Raw genomic sequence first — 18,467 nt, forward strand, 5'->3', positions numbered from 1 at the left:
TGAAGAGAGATGTTTAATACTGATTTTCTGTTTCTGGCCTCATAAACACGCTATGCAGAGATAACAAGTTCTGATCCTCATACAAAACATTAGCCCATCTTTTGTCCTTTCAGAAGTTGACTGATCTGTCAAGCATTTGCAGCTTTTTAGAAAAAAATCTATCTTTACTTTCTGATACCAGCATTCATGTTTCTTTATTTTATCCTGAACCATGCTTTACTGTTCTGATCCAACCAGGGCCAATTATTTTCACTGCAGAGAAACTGTTCAATTACTTGAAAAGGTCAGTCTCTCCATATCCTCAGAGCCAAATATATACATCAAAGTAAAACCAAATCAAAGACATTTCAGTTTGTAGAAAGAAATATTAGCATATTGATGCCCTGTGCAAATGTAAGTAATTTTTTTTCAGCATCATTAAGGCCCATCATCGCATGAAATTAAATCTAGTCTACAGCACAGAAACAAGCTCAAGTGATCTTTGCCGGTGTTTATGCTCCACATGAGCCTCCTCTCACTCTTTGTCATCTAACTCTATCAGATCACATTATCTGCTCCAGTAGGTGAAGTCTTCCCACAACTTCAACACTGTGGAACTCCTCACCACCCTCAGAATCATAGCATTGTTATAGCACAAAAGGAGGCCATTTGGACCCTCATGAGCAATGCACCCAGTGCCATACCTCTGCCTCCTCCCCGTACATTCTTCCTTTTCAGATAACAATCTGATTCCCTTCGGAATGCTTCAATTGAATCCTCCTGCGCCACACATTCAGGCAGTGCATTCCAGATCTTAACCACTCGCTGCATGAAAAAGTTTTTCCTCATCTCGCCACTGCCTCTTTTCCCAATTAACTTATATCTGTGCTTTCTCGTTCTTGATCCTTCCACCAATGGGACAGTTTCTTCCTATCTACTCTGTCCAAACCCTTCATGATTTTGAATGCCTCTAAGTCTCCTCTCAGCCTTCTGTCCTCCAAAGAAAACAGTCCCAACTTCTCCAATATATTTACATAAATTAAGTTCCTCGCCCCTGGAACCATTCTCGTGAATCTTTTCTGCAGTCTAATGCCTTCACATATTTCTTAACATTATCATTCCTCCCTTTTCCAACCAACCTAACACTATTTCCTAAAACAAGCTCAGCCATTGCTTAGCTTAACGTTCTGACAGGTTTCATTCTCTTGCCGACTCAGAGTCCTGTGTGAATGGCAGCAATCCTATACTGCTGGCTCATTAATAGAAAAGATTCAGCACAAAGTGTGTTTTGCCCAATCTTTCTGCAGTGACTGGGCCAGAATTTGCCATCACGAATAATAATCACATTCAAGCATTCGCCCTTACTTAAGCGCAAATGGAGCAGCAACTTAAAGCAGGGGGAGATGTGCAATTAAAACCTGATTCCAAAACGAGTTAGCTTTGTGAAAACAGCATCTTGCTGCCTGCCTCTCCACTGAAAGGTGTGACATTGCTGTATTTACATGGTAGGAAGGAAATAAAGACACCACCGGTAACTAGAGCTAGTAATTAGTAGCATAAGTACCCTTTTAATAAGTGTTAATTGTAAGTGTGGAGTCTCATTCCTTCAGATTTTAATTGGTGTTGGAGATTCAAGGTATTGGAATATTTAAATTGCGAAAGAAAACTTGTTTTCCATTTCCTTTCCATCTCTCTCTCTCTCTCTCCCCTTTCCCTTCATCCAATCTTTCTTTCCTTCCCTTTATTTCTTTCTCTGCCTCTGATCTGCAACCGAATTCACCGACTGTGTTATACACTTCCTTCTCGATGCTTGCGCTAGTTAGTGCTCAAATTTTCAATCTGATTGGTTACAGTTACTTGCCCTGTTCATTCGGGTCTCAAACGTCCTGTTGCCCTCGTTTTGTGACCTTATCAGTTCCCATCTTCAGCAATTTGCAGCACAAAACATCATTGTGATAAAACAGAAAAGAGCAAGCCTAACTGACAGTACATACTCTTTACTACCATACTAAAGCAATTTATGACCCATTCAATCAGAAATATGAGTGAGTCTGATAAAGTAGATAGGAAAAAACTGTTTCCACTGGCGGGAGGGTCAGTAACCAAAGAATACTGATTTAAAATAATTGGCAATAAATCTTGGACAGGAACACTTTTTTGATGCAGCGAGTTACACTATTGTGATCTGTGTCAGGGAGATATAATAATGTTATTGGAATTTATTGTAAAATAGTGGTATCTGTGTCTGTGTCTGTGTGTGTGTGTGTCTGTGAGAGAGACTTAATTGGATCAAAGGAAGCTGGTCTGAAGGCTTTGATGTATTAGAAGGTAAGATAGGTTTGAAACGTTAAGTAGGTAAACATGGGGAAAGTTTAGAATGTAAGGTGTAAAAGAACAATAGCATTTTTAAATAAACCAGACTACATTGTTTTCAAAGGAGGGGGGTAATGTGTCACCCAGCCAGGTGAAGTTCAGAAACAGTGTGTTAATTTTCCCAAAGATTACTGGTAAATTGGTACTATGATAATTTTTTATGATGGGGGAAGTAAAGTCCAAAGACATAGTAAAGCAATGGGAACTTGCACTCAAAGGGGAAAATATGTATAAAAGAGAGAAAGCTGTGTGTAAAATCAGGAATTTTAAGATCTAACAAGTGTGAAAAGCCTTCAGCATCTACTCCTCAAGCTGATTTAGAAGTTATTATAGTAGTAATTTGTAGACATATGTATGTACTTAAAAGAATTTCTCTTATTAATAAATCTTTAATCTAGTTTTGTAAAAAAAAACCGATAAGGCTTGATGGTCTTATTACTACTTAATTCAAAGCCCGCATCTCGAAACATAGAAATTGCAAAATTAGTTGCGGCAGTTGTTTCATGTTTCCCTCTGGGATTTGAACAATTCAGCATTTACCATCGGCTGTGCCATAAAATAGTTGGAGGCTATTTGCGGGATATATTTGAAGTTCCTTGATTGGGTTGGAGTTGGTAAATCTTAAGGTCACGAGTATGAGAAGCACTTTGATTCAGGAGTTTGTGTGAGGTTTCTTTGAAGTGGTGAGATTGCAATATGGCTTTGGCAGTTGCTCAGGCTGGTCTGAGAGCTGATGTTATAAATTTGGCTGATTTACAAAAGATAATTGATGTTCAGTTAATGGAATTGGCAGATAACATACAATTGGGGTTACCTGCAGGGGATAAGAGAGCAGACATAATTGAAGGTGTAGCACAGCATTTAAAGCTGGAAGTGATACCTGACACTAGTGAATCACAACTGGAGGTAGTGAGACTTCAGTTAGAAATGAAGAGGCTTAAATTTGAACAAGCAAAGGAACTGAGAAAACCTGAAGCAGAGGCAAACAGAAGGGGGAAAGAATTGGAAATGAAAAAAGCTGGAACTAGAGGCAGCAGAAAAAGGGGAAACGAGATTATTTCAAACAAAAAGGAAATGTGAAAACTTGATCTCCAGAGGGAAATGTTAGCAATGGAAGAGAGAATGAAGAAAAGAGACAGAGAGTATTGGTTTAAAAAGCTGGATTTTGAAAAGGAGACATCAGATATTGAGAAGAGTTCTGATGATGAAAAAACCTTTAACCAAAAACACAGTGCTGAGATGTTTAAATTTGTACAAGCTCTTCCAAATTTGAGGAAAGAGATGCGGAAGCATTCTTTATTTCATTTGAGAAGATAGCTAAACAAATGAAATGGCCACAGGAAAACTGGACATTGTTGTTATAATCCAGGTTGGTGGGTAGAGCACATGAGGTTTCCGCTTTACTATCAGAAGAAATGTCGGTGAACTATGATGTGGTAAAAAGGCTATTTTGAGTGCATATGAATTGGTTCCTGAGGCAGAAATTCAGGAATATGAGAAAACAGCCTGGGCAAACTTATATTGAGTTTGAAAGAGTAAAACAAAGTAATTTTGACCAGTGGATACGGGCATTAAAGATAGAGATGACATATACAGCTCTTAGAGAGGTAATTCTTTTGGAAAAATTTAAAGATTCAACTCCTTCGGGAGTGAGAACTCATGTGGAGGAACAGAGGGTTCAAACGCTAAGACAAGCAGCAGAGATGGCTGATGATTATGAGTTAGTTCATAGGGCTAAATTCTTATCTGTCACCTTTTTAGATCAGAAAGAATAGAAAGTGGGAAAGTGAAAGGAAGGTGGGTAGTTAGGGAAGAGAAGGAGTAGCTGGAAATTCCCAGGAACTCTTTTTATCTCAGGCTAAAAAGGAAGATGCTGATGGTAGAAGTGACATTTGAAAATTGAGTTGGACATATGAAATTCTATATACTGGATGTTGCAGGGAAAATCTGTTTGAATTATAGGGGTGTAGAAAAGTTCTGGAAGTAAAACTACTATGGGTTCAGAGGTTCAGACACAGGAAAAACCAGTGGTTTGCATACAGGTGAAACAGGGAGAATTATTAAAGGGAAAGAAGTGGGAACGTGTTCACAATTTACCCATGAGAATTCGGAGGAGCAGGTTACAAAAATGTTTTAAGATTTTGTTTGTGAAGGGAAAGTCTTTCCATGTGTACAGGGTAGAGTAGGTAACGATGTTAAATTTTTAAGAGACACGGGGGCTAATTAATCCTTAATATTGTGGGATAGTGAAATTTGATCCTCAGGGGGAGTATTGCAGGAAAAGGTGATATTAAATGGAGTTCATGAAGAAGCTAAGCCTATTAAATTGTGGAAGGTAAATTTAAACAGTAAGTGGAAAACAGGTGAAGTGATTGCTGGAGTAGTGGGGAAATTGCCCACTGTAGGGGTTCAATTTATTCCAAGTAATGATATAGCTGGATCACAGATGTAAGTGATGCCTATGGTAGTTGAGCAGCCTGTAGAAGTGTTTTCAACAAAACTGTTGCAGAGAGAGCATCCTGGATTGTTTCCAGATTGTGTGATAATGAGATCAAAGGCTCATAAGCTGAAACAAGAAGAACAGGAAGTTCAAAGGCAGGGAGTCGCTGCAATTCCAATTAGCTGACACTGTGTTTGATAAGGTTGTTCAGGATGAAAGACTGGAAGACAATTCAGCTGAAGTGTTTAACTCAAGGAGGTTAGTGGAATTACAGAAAAAGATTTGCAAATAAAACATTTATATCAGACAGCTTAATCAGAAACTCAGAGGCAAGATGTAATGTCTAATGAGAAAATGGAGGCCTTATCATGTTCCAGCAAATGAAAGCTGGAGGGAGGTATTTGAATCTCAGAAAAGAGATTCTGAGGATTGCTCATGAAGTTCCAATGGGTGGACATTTAGGAATTAGAAAGACACAGGTGAAGGTACAAAAACATTCTTATCGGTCTGGGTTGCATGGGAATATAGTCAAATTCTGTAGAACATGTCACACATGTCAGGTAATAAGGAAACCAAAAGACGTGATTAAGCCAGCACCTTTAATTCCAATTCTAACATTTGAAGCACCTTTTACTAGGGTCCCGATTGATTGTGTAGGACCCCTCCCTAAGATGAAAAGTTGAAATCAGTACTTACTGACAACAATGGATATGTCTACCAGGTTTCCTGAAGCAATACCACCTTTGAGTAATATTACAACAAAGAAAATTGTGGAAGTGTTAACTAAATGTTTTACAAGATATGGATTACCTAAAGAAATACAGTCAGCTAAAGGGTCAAATTTCATGTCACAGCTATTTAAGGAAATAATGAACAGTTTGGGAATAAAACAATTGAAGTCAACAGCTTATCATCTTGAATCACAAGAGGCTTGGGAGAGATGGTATCAAACTCTAAAAACTATAATGAGAGTGTATAGTCAAAATTATCCACAGGATTGGGATAGGGGAATTCCCCTATTGTCCTTTGCTTCTAGGGACCATCCTAATGCATTGAATGGTTTTAGTCCTTTCAAACTAGTCTATGGTCACGAGGTAAAGTGACTACTGATATTGATTCATGAGAAATTGGTGGGTCAAAATTCAGAAACTACTCTCCTGGATTATGTATCAAATTTCAGAGAGAGATTGGACAGAGCATATGAGTTGGCTAGGAAACATTGAAAGATATCACAGCAAATGATGAAAGTGAAAGCAGAGAGGAAAGCTACAGCTCGTAGTTTTGTTGCTGGGGAGAAAGTATTAGTTCTGTTACCAGTATTGTGTGACTCATTGAAGGAAAGGTCTAGTGGGCATGGTAAGGTGGCTCCAAGAGATGTGAAAGTCAAGGCTGTGGTGTATTTCCCTATGCCAAGTTTTGAGATTTCTGGGCATGAGTGGGTTTTATTGGAAATTTATACCAAATTGTAGCAGGTGTGGTTGCTCCATTGACTGAATTATTTAAGAAGAACAAGAAGCTTCAATGGACACAGAGGTGTCAGAAGGCATTTGACAGTTTGAAAACTGTATTAACTATGGCACCACTTTTGGCAGTACCCAATTACGCCAGGCAATTTAAGTTGGCAGCTGATGCAAGTGATATAGGCATTGTGACCGTACTGTTACAAGATGAAAATGGAATTGAAAAACCGATAGGGTATTCAAACAGAAGTTTCAATGTACAACAGACCTTGGGTTTGGTGTTAACGTTGCAGCATTTTGAGATTTATGTTGCAAATAATTTGTCAGAAACAATTGTTTATACAGACCACAATCCTTTTAAAATTCCTGGACAAATTTGGAGACAGGAGTGCAAGGCTATTCAGATGGAGTTTATTACTGCAACCATTTAGTATACAGATTATACATGTGGCGGGATGAGAAAGTCTTATTGCAGATGCATTGTCAAGAGTTTGAAGCATAAAGGGAAAATTGGACATTAAAAACCTGGACACTGGACTAGAATGATTTCTGTTGATACCGAGAATTGGTGTATATATTATGTTAATGCATGCATCTGGTAATGTAATAGCTTAAGTATATTGATAAGTATAGGAGATCGTGTAAGATGGGTTAATAAAAATGAAACTGTCTTTTTAAATTATGATGGTTCATTTTTTAATAACGAGGAGGATCTCAGGGAGATATAGTTATGTTATCAGAATTTATTGTAATATAGTGGAATCTGTGTCTATATGCGTGTGTGTGTGTGTGTGAGAGACAATTGGATTAAGGGCAGCTGGTCTGAAGGCTTTGATGTGTTAGAAGATAAGCTAGGTTTGAAATGTTAAGTAGGTAAACATGAGGCAGAATTCTCCCCCCAAAAGGGGTGGAAGTTTGGGGGTGCGCCGCCATTTTACGTGGGCAGGCCAATTAAGGCTCGCCCAGAGTGACGTCTGCACAGGAGCGCTATACGCTGCCTGTGCGGGCGGTGGGGGGACAGGGGGGGGGAGGTGGTTTCCCTGAGCCAAGAGTGAGCTCTTTCACGCATGGGCACGAAAGAGTGCAGTCATCTCCCTGAGGCTAAGTGCTGCCTCAGGGAGGTTGGCTCTAGAGTTAAAAATATGAAAAATAGAAAAAAAAATTCCCTGACATGTCCCCTCATGTGACATTGTCACATAAGTTGGGACATTTGCATCGCATTTAAATCTAAATGGAGCGGGATGAGGTCGGGAGTTCCGCCCAACATCATCCCGCGTCATTCTACGCACGGCAGGTGGTCCTCACTCCCCACTCGCCGACTGGGAAATCCCGGCCATGGGGAAGTTTAGAAAGCTAAATGTAAAAGAACATTAGCATTTTTAAATAAACCAGACTACGTTGCTTTCAAAGTGGGGGAGGGGGGGTGTGAAGTGTGTCAACTAGCCAGCTTAAGTTCAGAAACAGTGTGTTTAGTTTTCCCAAAGTTACTGGTAAAATTGGTACGATGATAAATTTTTATGATGAGGGAGGTAAAGTCCAAAAACATAGTGAAACAATGGGAATTTGCATTCAAAGGGGAAAATATGTATAAAGAAGAGAAAGCTGTGTGTAAAGTAGGCATTTTAAGATCTAACAAGTGTGAAAAGCCTTCAGCATCTACGCCTCAAGCTGCTGTCTACAATGAACTGAAGTTAAGAAAACTCACTTTGAATTGGATTGTTCAGGGTATCATGTTTCTCTGCCTGGGTCTTTTAAAATCTATGGGCTGCATCTTCCGGTCGGTGAGCAGGGGGGTGGGGACCGCTCACTGACATGTAAAATGATGTGGGCCGATGTCGGGCGGGTGTCCCGATGTCACTCCGCGTCATTTACATTTTCAGGTCGGCGCGTGTGGAACCAAGTTGGCTACACGCCCGCCGACCTGTCAATGGCTACTTAAGGCTACAAATAAAGTAATTGAGGTAATCAATGGATCTGCTCGTCCAACCTTAAGGTTGGTGGGTAGGCCAGGAGCCCCAGCAGGCTTCTGAAAAAACATGAAATGTTGAAATAAAAGAAATTGAAATGTCCCAGCTCATATGACAATGTCACCTGAGGGGACATGTCAGGATTTTTTTTTCACACTTCTAAAAATTTTTGAAACTTCCAGTGATCTTCCTGAGGCAGCACTTAGCCTCAACAGGATCTGTGTGTTCTTTCATGCGCATGCGCAAAAGAGCACATTCCCGTTTCAGGGAATCCCTCTCCTCCCGCCCACACAGGGAGCACACAGCACTTCTGAACATTTGTCATGCTGGGCGGGTTTTAATTGGCACGCCCACGTAAAATGGCAGCAGGCCTCCCCCCCAAGCGGGGGCGCCGATCGGGAACCAGCCTGCCCATCCACGCCCGCTTCCACACATCCCATCCAACGGGGGGAAAATGTTGCCCTATGTGTCTTACTGTTGCCTTAACAGAGGTGTATCTGGAAGTCAGATTAATTAGGGGATTGAGAAGTTACTATAGTAGTAATCTGCAGACATATGTATGTGCTTAAAATCATTTCTCTTATTAATAAATGTTTAACTTAGTTTTGTAAAAACCTATAAGGCACAGTTGTCTTCTTACTACTGAATTCAAAGCCCGCATCTCGAAACATAAAAATTGCAAAATTTTTTATGGCAGTTGTCTCAAGTTCCCTCTGGGATTTGAACAAATAAGCATTTACCATCGGCTGTGCCATCACATCAGGAATGCATGGCCTAAAAGGCTGATGGAAGCAAACTTAGAAGATTTGCATTTATGTACGAACATGTGAAATAGGGAAAGTCGGTTATTCATTCCTTTGAGCCTGCTCCGCCATTCAATAAGATCATGGTTGATCTGTTTATGTTTCAAGTTCCATGTTTCCATCTACCCCGATAACCTTTGCTGCCCTTGCCTAACAAGGATCTATCTACCTTTGCCTTAAAAATATTCAATGACCCCACCTCCATCACCTACTGAGGCAGAGTTTCAAAGTCACACAACTCTGAGAGAAAAAAATTTCTCCTCATCTCTGTCCTATAACGGCAACCCCTAATTTTAAAACAGTGCCCCCTAGTTCTGGACTCACCCATAAGGTGAAACATCCTTTTGACATCCACCATGTCAAGTCCGTTCAGGATCTTATATACTTCAATCAAGTCACCCCTCAGTCTTCTAAACTGAATTGGAAACAAGCTCAGCCTGTCCAAGCTTTCCTCTACAACCCGTTCCTTCCAGGTAGCAATCTAGTAAACCTCTTCTGAACCGCCTCCAATGCATTTACATCCTTCCTTAAATAAGGAGACCAAAACTGCACAGAGTATTCGAGACGTGGTCTCACCAATGCCCCTGTATAACTAAAACATAACAATCTGGTGAAGAGACATATGGACTCGAAACATTAAATGTGTTCCTCTCCACAGATGCTGTCAGACCTGCTGAGTTTTTCCGGGCAATTTTGTTTTTGATCCTTGCTTGTATGTTCAATTTCTCTCGTAATAAAGGATAGCATTCCATTAGCCTTCTTAATTACTTGCTGTACCTGCATTCTAATTTTTTGTGACTCATGCATAAGAACACCTAAGTACCTCTGCAACTTGGAATTCTGCAGTTGTTCTTTGTTTACATAATACTTCACTTTTTTATTCTTCCTGCTAAAGTGAACAACCTCACAATTTGCCACATTATACTCCATCTGCCAGTAATTTGCTCACTCACTCAACTTATCTACCATCCGTCCGTAAACTCCTTACATCTTCTTCACAACTTTCCTACCTATCTTTATGCCTGCAAATTTAACTACTCTACCTTTGTTCCCTTCATCTAAGTCATTGATGTAAATTCTACAGCACAAACCTCTGCGGTACTCCACTTGTCACATCTTACCAATCAGACAAAGATCCATTTATGCATACTTTCCATTTCCTGGCAGCCAGCCAATCTTCTATCCATGCTAATTTGTTACCCCCTACACCATGAACTTATATTTTCCACAATAACCTTTGATGTGGCACCTCACCAAATGCTTTCTGGAAATCCAAGTACAGTACATCTACAGGCTCCCCTCTATCCACTGCACATGTTACTCCTTTAAAGAACTCTAATAAATTGGTGAAACATGATTTCCCTTTCATAAAACCATGCTGACTCTTGCCGATCACCTTGAAATTTTCTAAGTGCCCAGCTATAACCTCTTTAATGATCGACTCTAACACCTTGCCTATGACAGACATCAAGTAACTGGCCTACAGTTTCCTGTTCTCGGCCCTTCTTGAATAGAGGGGTTATATTTGCTACCCTCCAGTCTGATGGAACCCTTCCAGAATCTAGGGGATTTTGGAAAATTAACACCAAAGCATCTACTATCTCATTGCCTACCTCTTTTAAGAACCTAGGATGAAGTCCATCTGGACCCGGAGACTCGTCAGTCTGCAGCTCCATCAGTTTGCTCAGTGCTGCTTCCTTTGTGATTGTAATTTTACCAAGTTCATCTCTCCCCTCCACCTCCCAATTTACAGCTATTACTGGAAAGTTTTGTGTATCCTCTACAGTGAAGACAGAAGTAAAATATTGGTTCATTTCATCTGCCATTTCTTTATTAACTACAATGAGCTCCCCATTCTCACTCTCACCTTTTTTTTTTAGATACCTATAGAAACTCCTGCTATCCGTTTTTAAATTTCTAGCCAGCTTGCTCTCACACTCTAATTTCTTTCTCCTGACTAACCTTTTAGTCACTCTCTGCTCTTCTTTTATATTCTGTCCAATCATCTGACCTGCCACTCATCTTTGCGCAGTTATGTGCTTCTTCTTTAAGTCTGATGCTTTCACTAACTTCTATCGGTAACCATGGATGGTGGGTCCTCCGTTTAGAATTTTTCTTTATAGTAGGAATACACTTATTCTGTGTATTCTGAAATATCCCCTTAATGTCTGCCACTGCATCTTTATTGAACTATCTCCTAGCCTGGTATCCCAGTTCACTTCAGCTAGCTCAGCTTTCGTGTCCACACAGTCGCCCTTATTTAAGTTTAAAATACTAGTCTTAGACCCACTCTTCTCCCTTTCAAACTGGGTGTAAAATTCAATCATATTGGGGTCACTACTAACTATGGGTGCCTTTACTCTGAGGTCATTCATTAAACAATTCAAGTCTAATATAACCTGCTCAAGGTTGGTTCAAGAAAATGTTGCTCTAAGAAACTATCTTGAAAGCATTCTATAAAGTCTTCAGCCAGGCTACTACTGCCCATCAGATTTTCCCAGTTCATATGTGGATTATAGTCACCCATAATTATTGACGTCCCTTTATTACAAGCGCACAATTTTTCTTCTTGTATACCTTGTCTTACATTGTGGTTACTGTTAGGGGGCCTGTAGACAACTCCCACTGGTGACTTTTCATGACCACCAGTGGGCTCAAAGTGCTTTACAGCCAATGAAATACTCTTTAAGTGTAGTTACTGTTGTAATTTTTAAATATTCTTTCATGGGATGTAGGCATCACTGGCAAAGCCGGCATTTGTTGCCCATCCCTAATTACCCTTGAACTGAGTGGCTTGCAGGCCATTTCTGAGGGCAGTTAAGAGTCAACCACATTGCTATAGATCTGGAGCCATATGTAGGCCAGACCAGGTAAGGATGGCAGGTTTCCTTCCCTAAGGGACATTAGTGAACCAGATGGGTTTTTACAACAATCACCCTTGCTGAGACTAACTTTTAATTCCAGATTTATTAATTGATTGATCAATTATTAATTGCCTTGGTGGGATTTGAACCCACGTAGCCCAAAGCAACAGCCAGGGTTTCTGGGTTACTAGCCCAGTGACATTATCATTACACCACCATCTACCCCATAATGCAGTAAATGCTACAGCAATTTGCACACAGCAAGGTCCCACAAACAGCAATGTGATAATGACTAGCTAATCTGTTTTCCTGATATTGATTGCGGGATAAATAATGCCCAGGACATCAAGGGTAACTCCCCTGCTCTTCATTAAAATACTGCACTAGGATCTTTTACATCCACCTAAGCAGGCCTCAGTTTAACACCTCATCCAAAAGACAGGGCAGCACTCCCTCAGATAGTTGTGCTCAAGTCCTGGAGTGGAACTTGAACCCAAAACCTTGTAAGTCAACAGCAGGAGCGCTACCAACTTACCCTCAGCTGACACTACCCAACATGACTGAATGTATACTTGAAGGGCAAAAAAATTGCTGCATGTGAGGAATGAGCAGCGGGCAGTGGAAAGAATTGGATAGCTCCTTCAAAGAGCTGGCACAGGTATGATGGGCTGAAAGGCATCCTCCTGTGCTGTTCCATTCTATAATCCTATGAATTCAGCATTTAAATGAAATTGCTTCATATACTTTGGCTCTAAAGTCCAAAAGGTTCCTTTTTCATGATGGGTTATTCCCCAAAGAGTAAATGATGCTTTGAAAGAGTGGCAATATTATTCATGTTCATGGTCTATCTTTTTGTTCCCATCGCCTCAAGATATCCAAACTGTAAAAGCCTAAATGACCCTAATACCTTGGTGGATCAGGTAAGTAGCCTTGGTTTAAAGCGCTGTAAAAAAAACGGTGCCAGCATCTTTGCTCTGTGCTTGAAGTTAAGCCCACAAACACCAATGCATTTGATTCTCTCACACTTGTCTGATGGCACTAGTTAATATTGCTGTCTAAATCCTTGTCTGAACTATTTTCTTTTATTCATTCACAAGATGTGGGTGCCGCTGGCAAGGGCAGCACTTATTACCCACCCATAATTGCAATAGAGAAGTTGGTGGTGACCCACCTTCTTGAATACAACTGAGTGATTTGTTCGGCCTTTTCAGAGGGAAGTGAAGAGTCAACCACATTGTTGTAAGATCTGGATGGCAGATTTCCTTCCTTCAAGACATTAGTGAGCCACATGTTTGGAGTTTTTTTTGATAAAATGGTGCTTTTATGGTCATCACCACTGATGCTAACTTTTTTTTCCCTTAATCTTTCATGGGGTGTGGGTGTTGCTGACAAGGCCAGCATTTGTTGCCCATTCATAATTGCCCTTGAACTGAGTGGCCTGCTAGGCCATTTCAGGGAGCAATTAAGAGTCAGGCATCTTGCTGCAGGTCTAGAATCACACGTAGGCCAGGCAGGGTAAGGATGGCAGATTTCCTTCCCTAAGAGAAGCCATTAGTGAACCAGATGGGTTTTTATGACAATTGACAATAGTTCCATGGTCATCATTACTGAGACTAGCTTTCAATTATATAGTTATTAATGGAGGTTAAATTCCACGAGCTGCTGTGGTAGGATTTGGACCTTTGATGGCCCCAGAGCATTAGTCTGGGCCTCTGGATTGCGAGCCCAGTGACATTACCACTCTTCCACCATCTCATTAGCAACTGTATTCCAAATGTACTTAATTAATTGAATTTAAATTCTCCAATTGATGTGGCAAGATTTGAACTCTTGTCTCCAGATCACTAGTTCAGTGACATCATCAGCATACCACAATGCCCTCTACGCAAAATCCATATTAGCTTTTTTTGCATAGTCTTGCAGCATTTTTAGCGTTTGTCTTCATGTTTAGCAGACAGGAATCAATGTAAACACTTTAGCAAGTGCACTAAATGTAGGCCACAGCAGGTATTAAACCCAACAACATTTTATCATCAAGTTTCAGGCCCAAACACCACCTACTGCTTACTGTAACCAATGCAATGACACTGGAATTTTTTTTTATTCATTCACAAGAGGTGGATGTTGACAGCTAGGCCAGCATTTATTGCCCATCCCTAATTGCCCTTGAGAAGGTGGTGGTGAGCTGCCTTCCTGAACAGCTGCAGTCCATGTGGTGTAGGTATACACACAGTGCTGTTAAGGAGGAGGTTCCAGAATTTTGACCTAGCAACAATGAAGGAACAGCGATATATTTGTGTGTTAACCACAAACCAAGTGAGGACAGCAACCATCTTTACACTAGAAGATCAGATTCAAACTTCTGGTTTAGTTTTACTGCAGCTATCATTTTTACACCAGTCAGGGAAAGGCATTATATATAAACATATGAAATGGAAGCAGAAGTAGGCCATTCAGCCCTTCAAGCCTGCTCCGCCATTCAATAAGATCATGGTTGATCTGTTTGTGTTCTGAATTCCACATTCCCATCTAAACCTTTGATTCCATTCCCTAACAAGAATCTATCTACCTCTGCCTTATAAATATTCACTGACCCGGCCTCTAACGCCTTCAAAGTTGCACAACCCTCGGAAAAAAATCTCCTCATCTCTGTCCTAAAAAGGCAACCCCTAATTTTAAAACAGTGCCCCCTAGTTCTGGAGTCACCCACAAGAGGAAACATCCTTTCCACGTCCACCTTGTCAACACCATTCAGGATCTTATATAGTTTAATCAAGTCACCAGATAGATGTGCAGCCCTCGTCCCCAGCACAGGAATTCCAATGAAATCTTCACTGGAGATATCGTCATAAACATCTCCTTGTAAATTATTGCTAAAACAAAGACTTTACGGGAGTCTCATTCAGGCACTTTTTAAACACGGTTCGATTTGTACTTTTATACTCACGATTGTGAAGCCAAATTGGTTGAAATGATTCCTATGAGCCTATCCCAGATGGGGGAACTGGCACCAGGGTCACTGCTGGGTCAAAATCCCAGAAATCCCTCCATAACACCCAACCAACCACAGCAGCTCAAGAAGAAGGCTCACCAGCTTCTCAAGGGGCAATGAAGTGACAGCCAATAATTCACCAGCAATGCTCACTTCCTGAGAATTATTGATTAAAAGGAAAGGGATGGCTGCAAACCTGAATTTTACCAGTATATTAGGGGGCCTACAAAATGGCGGGGGAGGGGAGGGGGGGTGCCCGTCACCTTCCCACTGCCATGTCATTTTACCGGCAGCTGGTAAGGTCAGTAAAGCCAGTACAGCCATCCTGCCAAGAAGTCAATTGAACCACCTAAGGGGTCAATTAAGGGCCTCTTCTCACTGCCGCTGGTATTTTATGAGGTGCCATGGCGGCCTCTCTGAGGGCTTGTGGGGGGGTGGGGGTGGGGGTAGGGGTGGGGGCGGTGCAGGGAGGCGCTGAATTGGGCACTCTGTGAACCATGCAGGAGCCCCCTGGTAGCAATAGCCATCCCCACGGCAACACCCTCAACACCCTCACCAACCATCCACCTCCCCCCAGCCCCACCCCGTGTCCCGTACCTCAACCGGACTTGCCTGAGTGGCCCCACCGCCCCCCCCCCCCCCCCCCCCCCCCCCACCAAATCCACTCACCTTGTTGCAAGGGTGGCTTCCATCGCAGCATCGGGGCAGCTGGGTGCAATCCCAGCAGTGGCCACCATTCCCGGTGGCACTGCTGAGACTGAATGGCTGCCAGCCCCCCCGCCCCACCCCGCCAGTTGGCCAGCAGCTCTTGAAGGTGGGTTCTCATCCTTCGAAGGGGCAGGACCCCCGGTGGCTACTAATTTGTTGCCGACTGGGCCAGAAAAAACAGCTGGGGGATTCCCACAAGCAGCCGAGGTGGGCTTGCCCCAGATTTGCAGCCCAACACCGAGGCCCCTGCTCCCCTGACCAAATCCATACAATTATTTAGCCAGAGGAGAATGGAGAAGTGGGAGAGAAAAGTAAGAAGCTGGACGAAATACAGAAGAAAAGAGAGATGATAGCTATCAAAACCTGGCAGCTTTCAACGATTCACTTTTGAAATTGTTCAGTTTGTGTTTACCCGACAAAATTGAGGGATTTGGTCCCTGTGCGTCATTGGATTCGACAGCAACAGTTGCAGAGACTGACCGAACTGGCTGAAAACGAAACCCGTGAAAGAAGACCTGGATCAACTAGCGAAACCACGTGGGGCAGGATTTTACTTCTGTCAGGCGGACAGGCGCCCGACCCAGAGGCAGGGGAAGATCCCGACGCCTTCGCTCACTCTCGCAATCTGTCGGTCGGCAGGAGTGTGCGGGGGTCAGCACCGCGTCCAATGACGGTTAAAAGGCCTATTAAGGCCCTTTAGCCGCTAATTAATTTGCATTTTTTTGCTTGCCCACTCAGCCGTCCAGTTGGCGGGCGGGCGAACAGGCCAGGCCGCCTTCGCATTTTTTACGAAACCTCGTCCACGGGCAGGATGAGGTTTCCGACGGCAAATAAAAAAAAGCGGAAAATAATTCCTATTTCATTTCAAACATGTCCCTCTTCACGTGACTGAGTCGCAAGCGGAGACATGTTTCTATCATCTTTTAACGCTTTATTTTCGTTGCCCCAATTCTTCAGCTCCCTGAGGCGGCTCTGTGCCCTCGAGGAGCTTTCAGCTGCGCAGACTTCCGCGCTCGCCCCCCCTCCCCCACCCCCCTCTCCCCCCCCCCCACCCCCGACCCCAGCAGCGCTGAGCATTGCAGCTCGCACTTCACGCTGGCTGGCCTTTAATTGGCGGCCGGGGGCTGGTGCGGGTGGTGGGCCTTTTCCCGGCTGCTCCTAGACCCACCCACTGAGCCGCACCCCCCTCTCCTCCCACCGACGATCAAAAAACCCTTGCCATGGGATTCATTGCTTTAGCAATTTTGTTTGTTGCCATATCTAGCAAGAAATATGGCTTATGAGCAGGTAATTAAATAAATATCTTGCATTTTATGTGACCCCCCCTTGATAATTTTCCTATATTAAACATACTCCATGGCATAATTTTATTCCATCATTGTCTTGATGCAGGCTCATCACAATTTTACAGACTTGTGGTGATCCAAGTTCTACAGCTATTAGCCCAGGTTATTTGGCCCACAAAGGCACAATACTACAGTTTCCAGATGCAATTATGTTTCTGACTCATTCTTCGGGGAAAGAAGCCTGTTCCCACTAGCTTGGCTCTCCTTGAACATATCATCTAACCTGCCTCTCTCAGCTCATTTCTTGCCCTCTCTCTTGCTACTCATATCCGGCACTTCTCTCTTTTTAACCTCATTCATCGGTCTCTCTCTCAAACCTCATACCCTCGTCTCTAACTCTCTCTCTCTAACCATATATCCCCTTTTGTGTGTCATTGTGTGTGTGTGTATATGTGTTTATATATATGATTGTATGGGTGTGTGTCTCTTTCTTCAACCTCTTCCCCTGCCTCTCTCTCTCTCTCTCTCACTTTGTCTCTAATCTCTTTCCTTGGTCTCTCTCTTAGCTCATCCCTTGTCCTCTCTGAACATATCATCTATCCTCCCTCTTCTGACTCATTCTTCCTCAGTCTCATTTTTCTTTCTCTCTAGCTCATTTCCTGACCCTCTCTCCCAATTCATATCATGATCCTCTCTTTCTATCTGACTTCTCAACTTGACATTTCTCTCATTATTCACCCTTGCTTTTTGTCTCAATTCCTCTCCTACCTCCCACTTCTATTCTCCTCCTGCTCCCCATCAGCTCATCCCCTAACCCTTGCTCTCTTTGTCCCTCAAAAGTCATTTGTTCTCTCCCTCCATTAGAAAGATTTCCAACGTCAATCCCCAGTCTATGCTGGGCTAGCTGTTCTCAATCAAGGCAGGGGGGTGCAGACAGTGGCATTGTGGTATATCACTGGACGAGTAATCCAGAGGCCCAAGGAAATGTTCGGGGAGAAATGGATTCACATTCTTACCACAGCAGCTGGTGAAATTTAAATTCAATTAATAAATTTGGAATATAAAGCTTGTTCTTGTTTTATTTCAGCATCCATACAGCTTCCCAGTTCAGAGAAGAGGGGGCAAGGAGAGAAAACTGGTTAAAATGAAGGAATATCTCAGTCAACAGAACCAAATAACACTTCCTCCTACCTCCCCCTGGACCATGACCCCACCACTGAACATCAAGCCATTGTTTCCAGGACTGCTACTGACCTCATCTCCTCTGGAGATCTTCCTTCCACAGCTTCCAACCTGATAGTCGCCCAAACTCGGACGGCCTGCTTCTACCTCCCACCCAAAATCCACAAACAGGACTATCCCGGCAGACCGATCGTGTCGGCCTGTTCCTGCCCCACAGAACTCATTTCTCGCTATCTTGACACCATTCTCTCTCCTCTTGTCCAGTCCCTTCCCACCTACATCTGTGATTCCTCTGACACCCTAATCATATCAACAATTTCCAGTTCCCTGGCCCCAACCGCCTCCTCTTCACCATGGACATCCAATCCCTCTGCACCTCCATCCCCCACCAGGATGGTCTGAGGGCTCTTAGC

The 18,467-nt window shown here is 42.6% G+C and overlaps 1 protein-coding gene across 2 annotated transcripts in view; it reads right to left on the minus strand.

The window, feature by feature from the left end:
- vat1l (vesicle amine transport 1-like) overlaps window positions 1–18,467 on the minus strand; it is a 195,330-nt gene that overhangs the window by 146,567 nt on the left and 30,296 nt on the right. The window lies entirely within an intron of this gene.

This window comes from Carcharodon carcharias, chromosome 7 (genome assembly GCF_017639515.1).
Source record: "Carcharodon carcharias isolate sCarCar2 chromosome 7, sCarCar2.pri, whole genome shotgun sequence".
Classification (NCBI taxonomy): domain Eukaryota; kingdom Metazoa; phylum Chordata; class Chondrichthyes; order Lamniformes; family Lamnidae; genus Carcharodon; species Carcharodon carcharias.